This window comes from Fukomys damarensis, unplaced genomic scaffold, assembly GCF_012274545.1.
Source record: "Fukomys damarensis isolate Sample0158 unplaced genomic scaffold, DMR_v1.0_HiC HiC_scaffold_31, whole genome shotgun sequence".
In the NCBI taxonomy this organism is placed as follows: Eukaryota; Metazoa; Chordata; class Mammalia; order Rodentia; family Bathyergidae; genus Fukomys; species Fukomys damarensis.
The window spans coordinates 10,501,999-10,520,472 of NW_022900943.1; the positions used below are offsets into that span (position 1 = coordinate 10,501,999).

At 41.3% G+C, this 18,474-nt stretch overlaps 1 long non-coding RNA gene across 4 annotated transcripts in view; it reads left to right on the forward strand.

Annotated features, from left to right (window-relative positions):
• Window positions 1-17,494, forward strand: part of LOC104866796 — a 52,725-nt gene extending 35,231 nt beyond the window's left edge. For 2 of the 4 annotated variants that reach the window (XR_781568.1, XR_004514890.1), the window contains exons 5-6: window positions 12,859-13,077; window positions 15,575-15,711. This is a non-coding gene — a long non-coding RNA (uncharacterized LOC104866796). Of the gene's footprint in view, window positions 1-12,842; window positions 13,078-15,574; window positions 15,712-16,885 lie in introns of those variants that run through there. The other 2 variants (XR_781570.1, XR_004514889.1) reach the window with 2 other exon arrangements.
• The last annotated feature ends 980 nt before the right edge of the window (window positions 17,495-18,474 follow it).

The following is an 18,474-nucleotide window of genomic DNA, read 5'->3' on the forward strand; positions in this document are numbered from 1 at the left end:
TCATTTTATGAGGCCAGCATTACCCTGGTATGAGGACTGGACAAGGATACTGCAAGACAAGAAATTTATAGGCCATATCCCTGATGAATGCAAGAAATCCTCAACAAAAATTAAAAGCTAGCAAATTAAATTTATAACACAATAAAAGTATCATTTACCATAGTTAAGTGGGGTTTATTCCTGGTTACAAGGATTGTTCAACATATGCACGTTTACAAATGTGAGGTATCACATTAACAAAATGGAGAGTAAACCACACAATCATCTCATTATATGCAGAAAAGAATATTTAACAATATTCAACACCCTTTCATAATTAAAAAAAAAAAACTCCTAACCATCAGAAAAAAATGTACCTTAAAGTTCATGTAGGACAAAGCCACTATTGACATACTCTACAGTGAAAACCAGAAAACTGTTTCTCTATCAGAAACAGGACAAGAACTCCCACTCTCACAGCTACGCAACTGAAGTTCTAACCAGAGAAATTAGGCAAGGAAAGAAGAATGATACACAACTCAGGAAGGATGTAGTTAAAATGGTGATGTTTGTGGATCATGTGACGTTACACATATGACCTCTCAAATGCTATTAGAACAAAAAAATCAGTAAAGTTATAGGATGCAAAATCAATGTACAAAAATTCCTAGCATTCCTATGCGCTAAAAACAATCTGAATGATAAGTCAAGAAAAATAAGTCATTTACAATGGAATCCAAAAATGTATAGGGGAGCAAATTTAACTAAGGACATGAAAGACTTGTACACTGAAAACTACCAAACACGGATGAAAGAAATGGAGGAAGACACAAATAAATAGTAACACGATCTGTGTTCATAGATTGGAAGAATCCAACAATATTGGAAAAAAGAACAAAGCTAGGTGGGCATTGCTGGGCACCTCTAGAGTCCTAGCTACTCAGGAGTCTGAGGCAGAAGGATTAAAAATTCAAGGCAAGCCTAGACAATTTCATGAGACTCTGTCTCAAAATAAAATGAAAAAAGAAATGCCTCAATGTAGCTTAGTGGTAGAGCACTTGCCTGACATAAGCCAGGCCTTGGGTTCGATTACCAGCCCCAAAAAAGAAATTGAAGGAAAAGAATGATTAAAGCTTTAATCTGGTAAATATGTTATCAAAATAAGTATAGAGGAGTGAATTTAATACAATGCCCAGTGGAATACTATTTAGCCTTCAAAAGGTAGGAAATCCTGTCCTTGTCACATGGGTGAGCCTGAAGCACATGATGTTAAGTCAGCCCAGAAGACCACATAGAGGTCAACGTTGACCTTGAAGAAGTACTGAGTAGGTATGTGGCTGCCCGATGTTGTGGCGGGGTTGGGAGTACAGAGATGTTGACCAGGGGTACCAAATTTTAGTCATGAAGGATAAGTTAATCCTGTGGATCTGTTATACAACTGTTCTGCTCTGTCCCTTGCTTCTTTGTGAGTCAGTACATCTGTTTTTCCCCCTAAGTTAGAGCTGACTTTGTAGACCCAGAGAGTGAGCTTGGTACAAAATCTATTGCATAACTCCCTTCTCAAATCCTCATCTATTATAGAATTCTGTCAGTTCATGCCTCAAAGTTCTTTCAGAAAGAAATAACTTTTGGTGCACTGGAAAAATTGGCCAGGAGGAAGTGGGGGGAAAAATATTAAAGAGAATGTGAAAGTAGTTCACTGCTTCCATTTTTACTTTAAACAGACTAAAATTATATTATTATTCCAAAGTAGGTTTTACATATGTCTGCTTAATGGGAGCCCCATTTCCAAAATTGCACGAAATATTTCTTTCCATAAATATTTACTGTGACATGTGTGTCCTGTCTATATCATCAGGAAGAACCATCTTACTGGAGGTATTTTCTGATTGTTTATAATCCGTGAGTAAGGAAGGCGATATTGAATGACTTAGGTAGGTCCTGGTGCTCAGCAACTCAAGATGCTTATGGAAGTAGATTCTAAATTGTTCAGTGTGAGCCATCACTGTGATAACAGCCCCTTAAATATTATGTTGAGAAAACGCAATGCTGGGAGTAGAAACTGCTTGTTAGCTTGTTTTCCTGCTGAATGGATTACTAGCCTGATGTCTACACTCATAGGAGGCAATACCTTTAAGTCCTGATGTACTTTAAGAGCTATAACATTTGTGCCAGCTCCTGGAACAATCTTCTATCTTTTCAGTTTATTGTCATTTAAGAACAGATGTGAATTCTTTTTCTGGGTGAAATTTGATGGCTGGACTCAGCAGTACTTCTCTATGGGCTTACAATTTGTCACTCTGTTGGGCTGGGTTGAATTTCTGGGATGGGGAATTGCTGTATATTTTAGCAAGATGATTCTGTTTGCCAAATCTCAGCTACTTTTAGGTACAGGGAGTGGAAACCATGCATAGGAAAATAGAGCCGGCATCAGCACTGAGTGACAATTTCAGTATATTCCTTCCTCAGGCCCACCCTTGTGACTCATGACATAAATTATATAGCATCATGTTGGTCTCTGCTCATCATTTAAATCCTAATTGGCCTGCAAAGTCTGGGGCTCCTGAAGTCAACCTTCAAACTCACCTTACTTAAATGATCTTTTGCTGCAGGATATAAACATGTGCTCGTGTTTCATGCTTTCTTCACTCATTACAAGAAGAGAATTATTGAGTTATTTCACTCTTTTGCTTCTGTTCACTAATCATATAACTGGATCTGTTTTATGTTTCTAGTCAGGTGCACTTACTTATCATAGGTTATAAACTTTGGAGATAGGACATTACATAGCTAAACTAGGTATCTTTATCTATTTATCATCAACTATTTATTTATTTTCAGAAAACCTGAGAGCCTGAAACATACATACACACACACACACACACACACACACACACACACACACACACACACACACATATATATATCCCTGGTACTGGGGATTGATCTCAGGACCTTGTGCTTGTGAGGCAGGCCCAGTACCATTGTGGTAAATCCCCAGCCCAACATACTTTTGATATTCATGTGCTTCTAGTGAATGCTGCTTCTTAAAGATTTCCTATGTTTTCGATTTATAAAGTTCCACTGAATTATTCATAAATGCTCTCAATTTTTCTCAATAATGGTGAAAATACTTGGGAATAACCAGCTATATCCAGGATAATAGCTTGATTCCTTCCATTTTGCTTTGGAAAACAAAGAAGTCTATGAACACATAGACCCAGAACATGGAGATTTACACAGACTTAGCTTTGCAGTCTGCTTAGAAATTTGTCATATTTACTCAAGAATAAGTATTTCTGTCTCATCTTGTCTATTTAGGGAGACCCTGAGGTTCACTGCCGGGGAGCAAGCATAAGCAGAAAGGATAGAGAGTGAAATGCCATATGAAGAGATTAGATATTTAAAGGTACTACAAAAATATCTTGTTGAAGGATCTGCAATAATATAGATTTATAAAGGAAAAAGTAAAAGGGATGTAGCCAGCCCTAACTATTCCAAGCTTCCCATGTGGAAGGTGGCTCTTTGACACCCACACTGTAGCATGAGGTGCAGAGAATGCAGTGACGGCAAACGCTGTTCTATCAGGACATTGGGGATTCTGCAGGATCCCCGATAAACAGCTTCCGCTTTTGACACTTAGGTTCTGAGTGAGAGGGGGGGGGAGCAACGGAAGCGGAGCAGACGAAGGTCAAAGCATTGCCCTCACTCATGGTAGAGTTCAACCTGTAGTACGGAGGCCAGTACTGGGGCAGATTTCTGCCCCAGGTGAGCACCCCACAGGGCGGGGCCCCCAGAGAAGGGGGGACGTGCGTCCCCACGCTGCTGCCTCTGCTAAGAGGGCTAAGTCAGCTGTGCTTCCACACTCACCCCAAGTGTGGCAGTGTCGGAAGCCCTCTGCCTCCTGGCTCATGGGACTGAATGAGGCAGATGGAGTCTAAGGCTGTGTTAGGAATCAGAAATGAGGAAACGTTTCCTCCAGTGATAAGGAAAACTTGGTTTTTTTTATTTCCCGAGTTTCCATATTCTACATTGCAGGGCACTGTCGTTCCTTCAGCTGGTGGCTTCTGCTCTCGTCAGTTCTCAGGCAACTGCGCTGGGAAATAGGCACAACTTCTCCCCACTTGGAACTCCGAGTGGGGAAACGTTAGGCGCACGGTAGAACGTGAGTTGGTGAAAATGCAGCAGACTGGTGAGGTTTCACTTTGCCTGCATTTTGAAATCACTCAGAGGAGTATACAATTACAAGTGCTCGAACTCCACTGAATTCTTATTCTAAATTAGCAAGTCTGGTATTTATAAGGATTTTCAGAACACCCCCAGATAATAAGAATGTGCAGCGAATTTGCTGACCACTGTGGTCAAGTGGTTTTAAAGTAGAACTAGGGATGAAATGCACACTTGCTCACATCCCAGTCACGTGGCTATCTCCAGCACGAATAGATATTTTAGGCAAATTGTAGGTGCTCAAAAATGCCTGTTGGATGAGTGGACAAACTAGCAAGTCAGCATTTCTCTATCCTTTCTTTGGCCCTTAAGGTCCGTATTATTCTCTTTCATCTTTTATTTCTATAAAAGCAGGAATATATCTTAAGGGTTTTCTCCTTCAATCACTATAGTTTCGCTTCAGAGCATCATTTTCCGGAAAGATTCCAAACACTGTTGTTGTGTAGCTACTAATGCTTGATCTTCCATGAGGGCTGCAAGATTTCATAAGACAGACTTTCAGGTTCAACAGATTGGCTACTGTAGAACAGTACAAGGCAGAATGCTGCACCGCCCCTTCCTTCATTTACTCAAGATCATTCTATTTGCTTGCTCTATTGCTGGTTACTCGGCAGTCTGGAATTGCTCCAAAATTCCACCTCTGAGAAAGACATTAAAGAATACAGAATTAAGCCCCAAATATTCCAAGGTTAAATCCTGTGTGCCTTACAGATACAAAAGTAATTAATAAATTTAGGCAATCATTTTTTTATTGAAAAACTCCTCTGTGCTATTGATGGCCCAGGCATATACGATACTATAACAAACTAGATCACCAGGGTTACTGCTCTCAAAGATCTTGCATTATGAAAGACAGAAACATCATTGAGTAGATAGAAAAACTGAAAGGTAACCTCAACTAAGGAATTGTACTAGGCAATTGTACTAAGCAGACAGGAAAATAAGATGACGGAAGAAGAATCACCTGGGGATACATCGCTGACAGACCAGCCTGGATGGAATAATTAGCAAGGGACTGTATGCTGGAAAACATTTGAGCTGCAACCTAAACTATGACGTGAATTTTGGAGGTAGTGTTCAGGGATGAAGTACAGCGAGTGGGGACACACTGGGCGCAGCTGAGATGTACGGCAGGCTGGTGGCTGCAGCCTGGGGCAACAGGGGTGGACTGGCAAACAAACTGGTCCCCTGAAGAGTCATAAAGAGGACCGCTGCCTTGGAAAACCTCTACAGGGACCCACTTACATTTCCGGCTCTATGGAAGAGTAAAAACCCTGAATAAAAATAGCAAACATACTTTTAAGTTTACAGCTAAGGTCACAAGAAAAGAAACCAAATTCCCAGAGGCCACAAATAAGCATAAAATTGGAAATCAAAAATGTAAACTGAACATAAAGTTTCCTCCTCCAGTGAGAAGGGAAAGGCAGCTGCGAATGCAGGGGGAGTGAGTGTGGGCTTTGTCTCAAGGCTTCCATTTAGGGCAGGAGATAAGATGGGCTTTCAGCCCAGCCACGGTGGGGAGCTGGACTTGACCCACCAGGGTTACACCTTCTCATAAACGGAGACTTAGTACGAAATATGCCCACTGGGACTCGGAGATGACTAGGAATCCATCTTGGTCAGGAAAATGGGGGCTAAACAAGCACTCTGAGAACTTGTAATCAAAAGTCTGTCTCCAAGAAGGCTTTCCGTACAAGGCTTTATTATAGAGTGACGTAGGAAAGCACGAATGGAAACCTAAACGTTAGACTCATTATCTCTGATAGGGAGAAAGGAATCATGGGTGAAAGTCACCCCGAAGACTTCAAATACATCATGAATGTTTTATGTGTTTTATTTTTATTTCTTTGGTACCGGGGATCAAACTCAGGACCTTGTGCTTGCAAAGCAGGCGGCAGCACCACTGAGCTAAATCCCCAGCCCTCGTGAATATTTTATTTCTAAAGTAGAGTTATACTTCATAAGAGTTGGCAATTTTATTCTTCTAACTGTATGTCAGAATCTTACATGATTTTAACAAAATTAATTTAATGTGAAAAATATTGAAATAAACACATATGTTAAGTGACAAGACATGACAAACTTTATAGAAAATGATTCCTTGCCATTTCATCATTATGTGACATCCTGTACATTGAAAACAACATACATATATATATATATATGTGTGTGTGTGTGTGTGTGTGTGTGTGTGTACATAATGAGTTATACTTTATTCCTAATTATCGTGTGTAAATATTTGTGTATGAGGTTATCCCAGGCAAGCTTCCATTCTTCACGACTGCACAGCAAGTGGTTTATTTCTCAATTTCTCTATCCCACTGTTACCTGTCCCCATCAGTGTCCTACTACTCATTGCCATCATTAGGGCATTCAAATTCTCCTCTTCTTCCTCCTCTCCTCCTCCTCCTCCTCTCTTTCCTCCTCTTCCTCCTCCTCCTCCTCCCCTCCTTCTTGTGTTACTGGGGGTGGAACTCAGGGCCTCACACACACTGGGAAAGAACACCACTCCTGAGCTGCATTTCCAACTCTGTCACACCAAAATTCTTTTTCAAATCCTTATTTTTGTCAGTGCACGTTTGTAGCACATAATGACTGCAGTCATCGTGGGGAAGTGGTACACGAACACAACACATCTTCATTCTTTGTACTTCCTTTTCACTCCCTTTCTTTCTTCTTTCTTCCATCTCCTGATCCCTACTTCATTGTCATATTGCACCCTGGGCTTCTGCAGGACAGATCCCACACCATAGTCACCTCTGTGATCTCCACAAGGCCAGACACAGGTTCTGTCTGCATCCAGAGATCGTTTCATCGTCACTCAGCTCTTGAAGCACCTAGGTTATATTGAGCATTAAGATTGTGAAATAAGCCGGGGATTTAGCTCAGCCGTTTGGTGGCCTGCCTTGCAAGCGCAAGGACCCGAGTTCAATCCCCAGCACCAAAAAAAAAAAAAAAAGAAAAAAAAAAAGAAATGTGAAATAAGAATGAGAAGAGACCCAGCCTGAAGGAGCTGCTGCTCTACTTTGTAGTGAGGGTGTAGCAGTAGAATAATGACACCTACATGGCAGCCATGAACTTTCCTCAGAAGAGCAACTACTGTCACTGGGGGAAAATAGCTTAATATTTTGGGACAAAAGGCAAGACAGGTGAGGCATAAATATTCAGAAGCCAAATTTAAAAAGCAATGGCTTATGTACTCTGAAAAAAAAAGAGAAAACTTTTCTTGTCCTATTTGTGGAAAAGAATGGGACAAAGGGACAGAGACACCAGACAGATGGCCTGAGCTTTGGGCATGACCTAATCAATAAAATATCCCTGGAGGCCAGGGATTTAGCTCAGTGGTTCTACCACCTGCCTCACAAGCACAAGGACCTGAGTTCGATACCTGGTACCAAAAAAAAAACAACAAAACAAAAATGTCCTTGGTGAGGTGATGGGTAGAGCAACTCAATGCCCATATTCACTTTGAAGATGTTTGTGTTGTTATAAAATGGGGTCCCTCTCTCTGATCCCCCTTTCCTCAGTAATGGCAGCTGCACTGTGAATGCCCCCTATCAGGTAAAGGGGGTTCCTGGAAATTGAGAAAGGGCTCAGTTTCATATTTAATTGTATCCAAATAGAACAAAGAAAGTACCACAGAGCTATAAGAAGATCTAGCTTAAAATATTGCAAAGGAGATACAAGCCTATAGTCAGAGGTGACCATATGAAATATAAGTCCCTCAAGGACTCTGGTAATCTGGAGAGGGCAGTGAATTTTCTGTAGGTGTTAAATTGATTAAAGTTTTAAATTGATGCCTGACCTCAAACAGCCAAGAGACCCTTGTTAACATTTGGGATACATTTGTAAAGGCAAATAGCAATGTAAGGTGAAAAGCATTTACAACCAAATGAGGAGTAGTTAGTGTTAAAGCAATGTTGAGAGGGAAAATACTGAAGTCTTACAAAGGCAAAGCCGTTCTTATAGGAGAGATTGGACTTGAGCTAGATCTTTAATGAGAATAAGATAAGTGCGGACAAATCAGTGAGTAAAGTATTTGATGCAGAAAGACTAGACAAAACAGAGACATGAACATGGGGAGGCTAGCACCAGACAGCTTGCTTATATGTGCTCAGGGAAGGCAAGAACATTTTACACGTAGTCCAGGCAAAATATAAATCTACTAAAGAATGGTGTACACATTCTCAATATTAGTGGGCTTAAGAGTTTTGTGTCTTTTGGGTTAACTAATCTAGGTTTCCCTCTTTAGAATATTCCACTGTTTCTTTGACTGCTAATGTTTCAACTCTTGCATGTATTGCTCGATGTGAGACCTCTGTGTGTGTGTGTGCATATGCGCCTGTGTGTGCAGGTCATTAATGTATCTGGGAACAGATAGCAAACCGGCCTACTTCCTTAGCTTTATATCAGAGGTCTAAAAGAGGTCTAAAGGTGTCTAGGGATGGATGAAGATCCTGAAGGCATTTCAACGTGCTGCTCTCTAGTGCCAGTCCTCCTCAGACGAGCAGCTGTCACCTTGCTTTCTGGAAGTGTGTGAGTTGGATAGCACTGACATGAAGCCTGAGATTCACAGCATCAGTCCTGAGGTCCATGTGAGGTTGGCAACTGGTAGAAGTGCCCATAAGGGCCTGAGGGACAAAAGGATGAATGCTGTGATTCTGAATACCCATCAGTAGTCTCCTGCTGCAAGAATAGTAAGACTGCTTAGCATTTCTGTGGAACTTTCAGATCATTAATTGGATAATCCACCTAGCTCCCCAGTGAGTAGAGTATTTTTAGGTCTTCTCTGTTTCCAGATGAGGAATCAGTGGCATAGTGAGGTTAAGTAATCTGCCCGAAGCCAAAAGTCTGATCAGTAAGTCACCAAAATGTGGTGGGAATACAAGCATTCTAGATGCCTATTTTTATTGGTTCATAAACGCCACTTGGTCTTTGAAGAAAGATGGTCATGTTGATCTCCAGAGAGCAGAGGCTCTTCATTACAGTAACTGATCCATTTTGCTACAAGACCAGCTTGAGGAGATCTTTCTGTTTCAGGAATTGATGCTCGGTGTTTGTTCTGAAGCTATGAACCTGACATAGCATCCGGGGCAGCAGGTGTGGAGGTTGCACAGCTGAGGGGCAAGGTAGTGAATGTGCAAACCCATCTGCTGCTTCACACGGGCACTTCAGTATTGTGCTGTGTGAATGGAGGACTGGCAGCCGTTAAGGGTGTGACAGGTTGAATAGAAAGAGGAGGAAGATCACAAAGAGGAGAGGCCACATCTCATCCCGCTCTTTGGACATAGCTTGATGCATAGGGACTAGAGACCGAAACATGAATTACTGGGGGTTTGAAATTCTGGATCAAAGATTATTGCTGCAAGGTCCAGCTGACTAGGTGCAGATCAGAAAAGGTGGACGTTCTGCAAGACTGCAAGCTTTGGGGACAGTTGGACAAAGTGGCTATGGAGGATTTTGGCCTCTTTAGTACGACACCATCCCTGGAGGCAGTGATTAGGCTTCTGTGAGCCACTTTGAAGGAGATGTTATTAGTGAGAGGAAGCAAGAGTAACAGAAGAGAGACTGGCAGAAGTCTGCCATTTGAGGACATCCTCCCAAGGTGCCCGGAAGTACCTGGCAGGCATTTTAAAGTCGTGCAAGTTGATTGTTCAGAGTCACAGCACAAATGTGACCGTGACCTTAAGTTTACAGCAAAAGGCAAGGACCAGAGCCAGTGGGACATAACTGCTGAGACAATTCCACCTTCATTCTTCCCTTTGCTCCACACTGCCTTCTTTCTAAGCTCCAAAATTAATCGTGAGCTTTCTTTCAAATTTCAAAATGAGCACCAGCTCCTTATGATCAATGTTTAGTGATCACACTTTACAGTTACATCTGAAAAGATGAAAGAAGAAAAATCAGGCAAGAACTTTCTTGGTTAGAAACGTTATTACAACATGGCAGAAAAAGTAAAGACCATGGCTTTAGACTCAATAGACCTCAATTCTGATTTCAAATCTATTGTTTTTAATTTATTGATGCATATAATTGTACATATTTGTGGGTAGAATGTGATGTTTTGGATATCATATGTGCATAAATTATGTAGTGATCAAGTCGAAGCTATAATCTTGGACCTGTCTTTTAACTCATTTGGCTTAAATTCCCTTAACTAGTAAGTGAGAACAAAATGTTACTTTCCTTTCATACATATTCTGAGGGTCAAATGAGAGGAAGTATGCAAATATCATGCAAAGCATAATTTATAATTTATGATTGCTACTTTGTACGGTTACTTCCTATTATGTACACCCCATGAGTTACCTCAATGGAAAACTGTAAATGTAGATACAATAGCAATATGGATTGTGTCAGTGCAGATCCTGGCAATAAACAAATAGCACCATTTTACTAGGTTCATCTGAAGAGAGTTTAACAAAGGAAGTTTTGACAAACTTGTGGGCGTTTTGGAGGGAACCCAAGTGACAGTGTAGTACTGTGGGTTGCTAAGGAGAAGAATTAGTGACTGTTAGGCCTGAAGGCTTGAGGGAAGGAAGCAATGACTGATCCTGAAAAGAGCTGCATGAAGAAACTGGCCTGGCAGCTCTTGTGAGCCTTGACTGATAGAATTAGCTGGCCCCTAGCGATACTACGAAGAATAAGTGGGGAAATCAACACTCTGACATGAATTTCCTCCCCATTCCAATCTCTTGCCAGCTCTTCAAAAGCCAGGGTGCAAATGAGCTCACTTAAATGCTCCATTTCCAGATTTTCAGCTGTATAACATGGACCAAGTTTTCTTATTTCCCTAGGAAATAAGACAGCACCAATTTATACTTTTGCCAGCTTAAATATCAATAGACCTTCCTTTTTATACCATGTCTCATTTTTTTTGACACATCAGCATGCCAACAAATTAAATGGCCTCAGTATCTGCAATGGTTTGCTTCTTGGAGTTGATAACAGGATGGAGAAGGCTCTTAGTAAGTTTGGAATGGGAAATAGAAGAAACTCTAGGATGTGAAGGCAATCTGGCTGAGACATCTGTCACCCCACTGATTGCCAGGCTGGATTCTACTGATCTGGCTGGCTAGAAGGTTTCCCTTTGACCCTTCACTGTTCCAAGTGTGTCCCTCCTGAAGCCGTGAGCTTGGTCAAAGAGGATGACCACCCCTGAGAGAGGAGGACTGTTTCCTCCTAAAAGGTCATGAGTAGCTGCGCTCCCCTGCTAGAATCTTCACATAGCATTCAGAAGAAACTCTATCCATAGCTTTCCAGAAGAAGAAATCAAAATTTAGAGGCTAAATAACTTTTCTACGGTAATGAGGGGCAAGATGATTTGGAATACGGACTTTATACATAGCTTAATTCCAGATGCCAAACTCTTAACTACTATTGCAAGAGGCACTTGGCCTGCAGAGGATATTTAGGTAGAAGGGGATAAAGCTTTTTCAGGGGATAACTTAGTGGATCATAGCCACGAGTATTATTCAGAAGAACTTTGGCTCTATTGGTGAATCCAACATAGCCAACTGTCATATTTTGTCTTTATTGTAACATTCTGCTCACATGAGGATAAGTTCTTTCGTGTACAGGCCAAATCTGCAGCTCCTATGTCAGGAGGATTTCCTAGATGGCCTCCTTAGGGGGTCTATTACATTTCCTCATTTCTACAGAACTATTAAATATATTAATCCAACACTCAAAATAGAACACCCCTGATTCACCTTACAATTTTACTCTAGTTCAGTCAATTCTCCATGGTCCCTTTGGTGGAATGAATCTTCCTAATGACTTACGCGTTGGGTAGTAAATGGAAACGAAGGCAATAAAGAGGCCTGAGGATGTTTTATGGTCTGGGCTATTTTAAAATGCATTTCCCTGGAGATAGAAAAATTGGGTCCTACACTGTAACAAAGAGTCTCCCAGAACCTTTCAAGTTCCCCCAAACTATATGTTGGTTACTAAGTCTGGGCTATACAGGTCAATCGTAATTCATCACAGGAAACTGAGAATTTGTTTATTTAAACCCAGTAGAATGGGCCTGCAGGTTTATTTCGCCAGAAGAGTCCTTGCCTAGCATGTGAGAGGCCCTGAGTTTAATCGATAGCATTGCAAAATAAACAAATAAGTAAATAAGTCAAACAGTGTAAGAGAGAGACTACACGAATTTGTTCTGAAAGCAATTCATCATCATTACCAGAAAACTTAAATGAGCATTTAATGCTCTTTGCTTGGAGAGAATTATGCAAATGTGTGAAGCTTAACTTTTGGAAGCTTATACTAATTTGATTACATATGAAATTGACATATAAATAGAAACATAAGATATTGCAGAAGATGGAGATGGGACCAAAGATAATACGCGGATAAGTTATACCTCCATAAATACATCTATCTATGTATCTGTCTGTGAAAAACCCTCATGTCATATACATATATATAAATTTCAAATGTAATATGTTTCTTATATATATAAATTCATTGTAGGGTGGATAATAGGTTAATTATGATTAGACAGAGAAACTGGAAGATACTTATATGGGTGCCAATGCATATTTCCAAATTCCTAAAGAGGATCTGTGCTTGCACTATCTATGATCAAAGCATTCTCAGCAGAACTGAAAACAAATCCTTCCTTTATTAATTAGATCTCTGTCCCGACAGAAGTCCAGTCTTTCAGAGAGGGGGACTTTAGCCCAGGAGTCATCCGGCTGTGCCTGAGGGCTCCTGGGTCCTCCGGCGTCTCACCACAGCACTTACTCAGGCTCTGCTGCTGCCCACGGGACAAACGGGGTCCTCAGCATGTCCACGGCAATCTGAGGAAGGCAAAGAAGGAAACAAAGAAGCTGGCCACCCTACGGGGATCCCATAGGTGGTTCCCAGGTATTAAAATAAGACTGAAACTCAAGGGCACGGTCTCACACGTGCCTCCCTTTTCATTGTGTCACTCTGACACCCAGGCCGAAATGACCTCCACTGTCTTTGGCCACGAACGCAGACTGTCCTGACCGTTCCCCACAGGTCAGCTGAGCTCTCCATTCTCCACTGTCCACTGGGCTCCCCGTCACTCCATAGCATGCATTCCTCACACTGAACAGACCTAGTCCCCCACCAAATTCCGCACGTACTGTGCTGTTCCCACTTTCCTGCCTTCACTTGTTTGGTATGGTTTACCTGGAATATCCTGCTTTTGAGTCAGGCAAAGTCTAACTCGAGTTTCATGTTCTCTGCGAAGCAATATTTTATGTATAACTATTGTACTTAAAGTCAGTACCCTAAATGAGCAGTTATTGCCTTCTTATTGCTATAGTTTGGTCAGTTCTTTTCCCAACGAAATTATAAGCCTGTGAGGCCAGGCATAATCAAATGTATAATCTATACTTTGGCCACCTCCTTTTCAGTACACTGCTGGTCTCATCATACTTAATACCTGATTAGGAATAGTTGGAAATGAGGCACCAATCGGTAATACAACAGGATAATATAGCTCATCATGAAAATGCATATCATGGGTGGCTTTTAGAAGGGTTACCACGCTGCAGGGTGGTACGTCCTCCCCACAACGCAGGTAGACACAAAGTAGGACCAAAGGAACAACCAGCAAAAGCTGCCTAACTCAGTGAAATGGTTTATAGTGCCAGCCTCATCTGCTGATCTCATTAGCCCTGATTATAATCCACTAATTCTATTAGCTTCTTAAACCTATTTCAAGAGAGACTGCATTATACTGAGCAACTATCACCGAGTAATGGAGTTATGCTTTTCCTTCATCGACTTGCATTCTAGCCAGCCAAGCAGAAAAAACATTTGCATTAATGTTTTCAAGGAAGTGTACAGTTTTCACTTTTTCAAACATTGCTTCCTTTGTTAGTTTTGTTGGTCTGTAAAAGCCCCAAATGGACATGTTATTTATCGGATAGTTTTTCAGAGTGATGAGCAGGATAACATAAACGGAGAACATTTTATTTCAAGACATCAAGGAAGAGCCAGCCCTGATTCTTTGGAGTTATTAGCTGGAGGTGACAGAGAAGGAATGGTGAAGGCCATGCTGTAATTGCTGTCGTTATGCTGTTATGCAGAACATTGTTCCTCTGGGCTATTTAAAAATATTTCCATAATCCACAAAGCCACTATTGTAGTACACTTCTGAGTTCTGAAGCAGGTTAACTACAAATTTAACACAAGACTTAGGATGAGATTAAGCAGTAGAAATAAGAAAGGCAAACACACTGTCTATTTATCTACAAGGCGGCAGTGACTGGTGAGAGAGGCTCTAGCCAGATTGAGCCTCTGATCTGCAAACCTGAAGGAAGTGTTAAGGGATAATTTTCAAAACAAGATAAAATCATGACTCATTCATATGGATACAAAATGTAGAAAGTTTTATGTAACTCCTTAATACTAGAACTGGTCAGATGTCCCCAAGAGTTCAAAGGAAAAACCCAAAGAACAGATGCATTGGTAGGTAGAGAGAGAGTCCCTAATGCTGAGGAATAAAACAGACCCAGAAGGGTAAATATCACAGCTTCTCTTAGATGAGAAGTCCAATGTATCAACAATTTAAACAGAAAAATAAAAGACAGATGACAGGAAACAGGGAGATGGGCTTTGTGGAAATGGAAAGGGGATCTGGGGAGGAGGGGAGAGGGAAACAGGGAAGAGAAAAGGATCAGGATATGAGATGTAATTGTACCAATCCTAAACACGAGTGTGTTTATTAAGCATTGCAAACATATACTAGTGATTTTTTTAAAAAGGAACAAAGGGTATGGTGTTAGAAATGATTTTAAGAGAATGTTAAAGGCTCACCTAAAACCCCAGATCTTGTCTGAAGTTTATCTCTAAGATAAAACCTGAATATCAGGGCCAAAGAAGACTTTTCAGCAGATGCAAGTGACCTGAAATGTTCCTTTCCTATCATTTCATTCCTGTCCTCCCCGCTCCTTTAGTTTGCTGATATCCCCATATTCTTCAATCTTGAAAAGAAAGAAAGGAAAGTACTTCCACAGGACAATGGTTAACGTTATCAGTCACCAACTGATAACTCTGGGAGGCTCCAGCATATTAGCCACTCTTAACTGGATGGAAGGGACTAGGTAAACTGCACTCAGACCTAAACTCTCTTTACTGTGCCTCTCTTCCCCCTCAGCTCTCACAAGTTTAGGCTAAGCTATATTGCTTACCTTCGCTGACAGAGCTTATGCATCTCAAGACTAAAAAGACCTCTCAATGTGCTCTCGCATGTTGACTGCATAAGTTCCTCACCATATTCTTCTCAAATGGTGCTGTTTCTAGCCATCTCTCTCCTCAGTTCTCACCTCTTTCCCAGAGTTCCTCTCAAACATAGATTGTTGTCCTCTTATCATCTGCTTTCTTCCAGGTTCCCTCAGAAGACACTTCCTGTACCTACAAAGCCCACTGTGTATCAGGGAAAAGCTCACTTTAATACCATGGGACAGAAAACTAAGGCCTGCCCAAATCTAGTACATTCTAGGTGAATGTTAAATGCTCACATGAAACCCCAGATCTTGTCTGAATTTTATCCATAAGATTAGCCCTGATGTTCAGGGTTTTTAGATGAATTATGAGCTAATGGTTGAAAAGAATGTCAAAATAAGAATATTTAATGATATGTGGAAATGTATGAAATGTCAGTATTAGTGCTCATAAAGTTTTAATGGGACACATTCTTGTTCATTTGTTTATGTTTTGTTAATATGTATTGTGCCAATTAAGAGCTTGTAGATTCATTAACCTCCAAGTGTTGTGAACCAGTGAGAATCAGTTGAGATGAGATGCCAGTCACTACTCCAGAGCCAAATAACTACAAGCTCTGTCATGTTTTAGGATTCTCCACTGGTTTTCTTAATGCGGGGAGGAGGGGGTGTCTTCATCCTTTATCCACTGCCAAATCTGTTAGAGCATATCTAAATGCAAAAAGCAAAGTGGTGTCTGGGATTATATCTAGAATAAGAGACCAGAGAAATAAGCAAACAATAGAACAAACAACAAACACTACCAAAAGCAATGCTAAAATAGCCAGGTAGTCTTTGTAGAGTTTAATAACAATGGCACTAATAACTGTCACTTATTGAGTGCTTTACACACTCACAAATCAGTACCATTGTCATCTTCACTTCACAGGTTAGGAAACTGAGGTTCATAAAAATTCAGTGGCTCTTCTAAGGCCATGTACTTCCTCAGGGGCCCAGTGAAGATATGAATGCAGATCTGCCGAGAGCCTAAGATGTCTCTTTTGATCCCAAAACAATGCTCCTGGAAGAGCACTGCTGTGCACGTACGGACCCTATGGTCCCGATGACTGTCAGGCAACACAGTGATTCCCGTAGTGAACAACTTCAGGTCCAGTTGTTTGTCTTTTTGTTAAGTCCCTTCACCAATGTCTCTACCATAGCCTCTGACTCAAGTTGTTCGACTAAACTTGTACTCAACTAGCACTTTCATAAACAACTCTTCTGACAAGTACATTTCTTAAATGCCCAGTAGAAACCACATTGCTGACTCTATACATTCTATATCATTTCTTTACCATAGCCGTGGCAAGCAAAGAGGGTTATTTTATTTCATTTCTTGGAAGTGAGAGTCAGGATCGACTCCTGGACCTGACACTCTCCCAGCAGATCCTTTTCTTCTCTGCAGCACTGTGTCCTCTTTCCTCCTGTATCTGCAGTGTCCCTGCCACCTGGCTGCTCACAGAAAAGGAACAGATTCTAGAACATCACTTCCCAAGGTGAAGTATATCCATTTCAATCTCTAAATGAGGAAACTGCTGGTGCAGAAAATCACTAAACAAAAAAGCATACCCTTCAAATGCCCTCATGAAAGGACATATTCCCTGGCAGTGGAATGAAGAAGCAAGCAACCATTACAAAAGGGCACCAACACAAAGGAAATGTGCGCACTCCAAAGTTCTGCGCCAGTCTCCCAGATTGGTCAGCCATTGGGTGCAGTGCTGTGCCAACAGCAAGGCTCTGGCAGAGGAAGAGAGATCCCAGGATGCATTGCAGGGTCTCCGGAGTGGCACCAAGAAGAGATTTCACAGTCCACAGCCATGACCTCTGAGTTTCAAAACGCTATGCTTAACCCAGGCCAAAGATACCTTAGCTCCTTCACAAACTCATCCCAGTCTACCCTACCCCAGCATGTGCTCTCAGGTAAAGCTTTGCAAAGTACAAATTCCAGTTTTCCAGGATGCTATGTCATAATGGCAAAAATATTGTAACTTGATGTAAAATGTGTTGTCAATTCCTAAATCTGCCTCTTACTATTTTATAAACCCGACCCAATTCCATAAACGATGTCTACACATTGGTTTTCTTGTAAGAATTTAATGGGATCTGATATATTAAAGGTCATTGTTAAATTGGTAATATTATCTAAGTCTTTGCTGGCATCATTTACTACTTCTGTTTTATAAGTCTTCTCCAGCTTAAATTGACCTTTCGGGTTAGAAAGGAACCAGTTACCAAGGGCTGTGCAGATTCAAACACTCTGAACCCCAATCTCTAGTCCTAGTGCAGTGCTTCATCAGAAAATGGTTTTCACCAACCTAAATGACAGAGATCTCCAACTGCAGGGGCTGTGTTAGGTGACGATGTGATAGGGGTAAGACCTGTTCATAAGAGCGGAGATGTTCCTTTCAGCATGGCTTCCAAGATCATGATTGCATCTTGCACTGGCTCTACAGTGCTGCCAGGGAGTGGAGCTGCCAGTTGTCCACTGCTTACTCTACAGGCCTCTGAGGACTGGGACAGCATGAGTGGTCACTGACAAGAAATCGGAATATTGAGGCTGGTGGATGATTAGCATTTAAATGTGGTAAACCTGAAGATTTTTCATTCAGAAGATGCTGGTTTCACTTCTGGCAAAGATAAGGGATGGACTGTGGCAAAACCAAATGGAAATCTATAGTTCTATGAAAAGATAGACTCAGAAAAGGGAACTGGAAAGTCTTTGCAAATAGGGAAGGGTGAAGGGGTTTAAGGGAGGGCAGGGGCACCAAGGCATATCATGTACAGGTACAAATTCCCAATGATGAATGTCATCATATCGTATACCTAAAATGTACTAAAAAACAATGAAAAGAAAAGAAAACTGGAAACAGCCTAACTATCAGCCTTCTCTCCATTTTCCTCTTCATTGGGCTCTTCGGGCCTTTTCCTTGTTCCTCTCCTCCCTTATCTCACGTTCCATAGTAGAAGAAGGTACCATACACAAGTGACACACATCATCCCAGACGGTCCGAAGTACCTCCGAGAA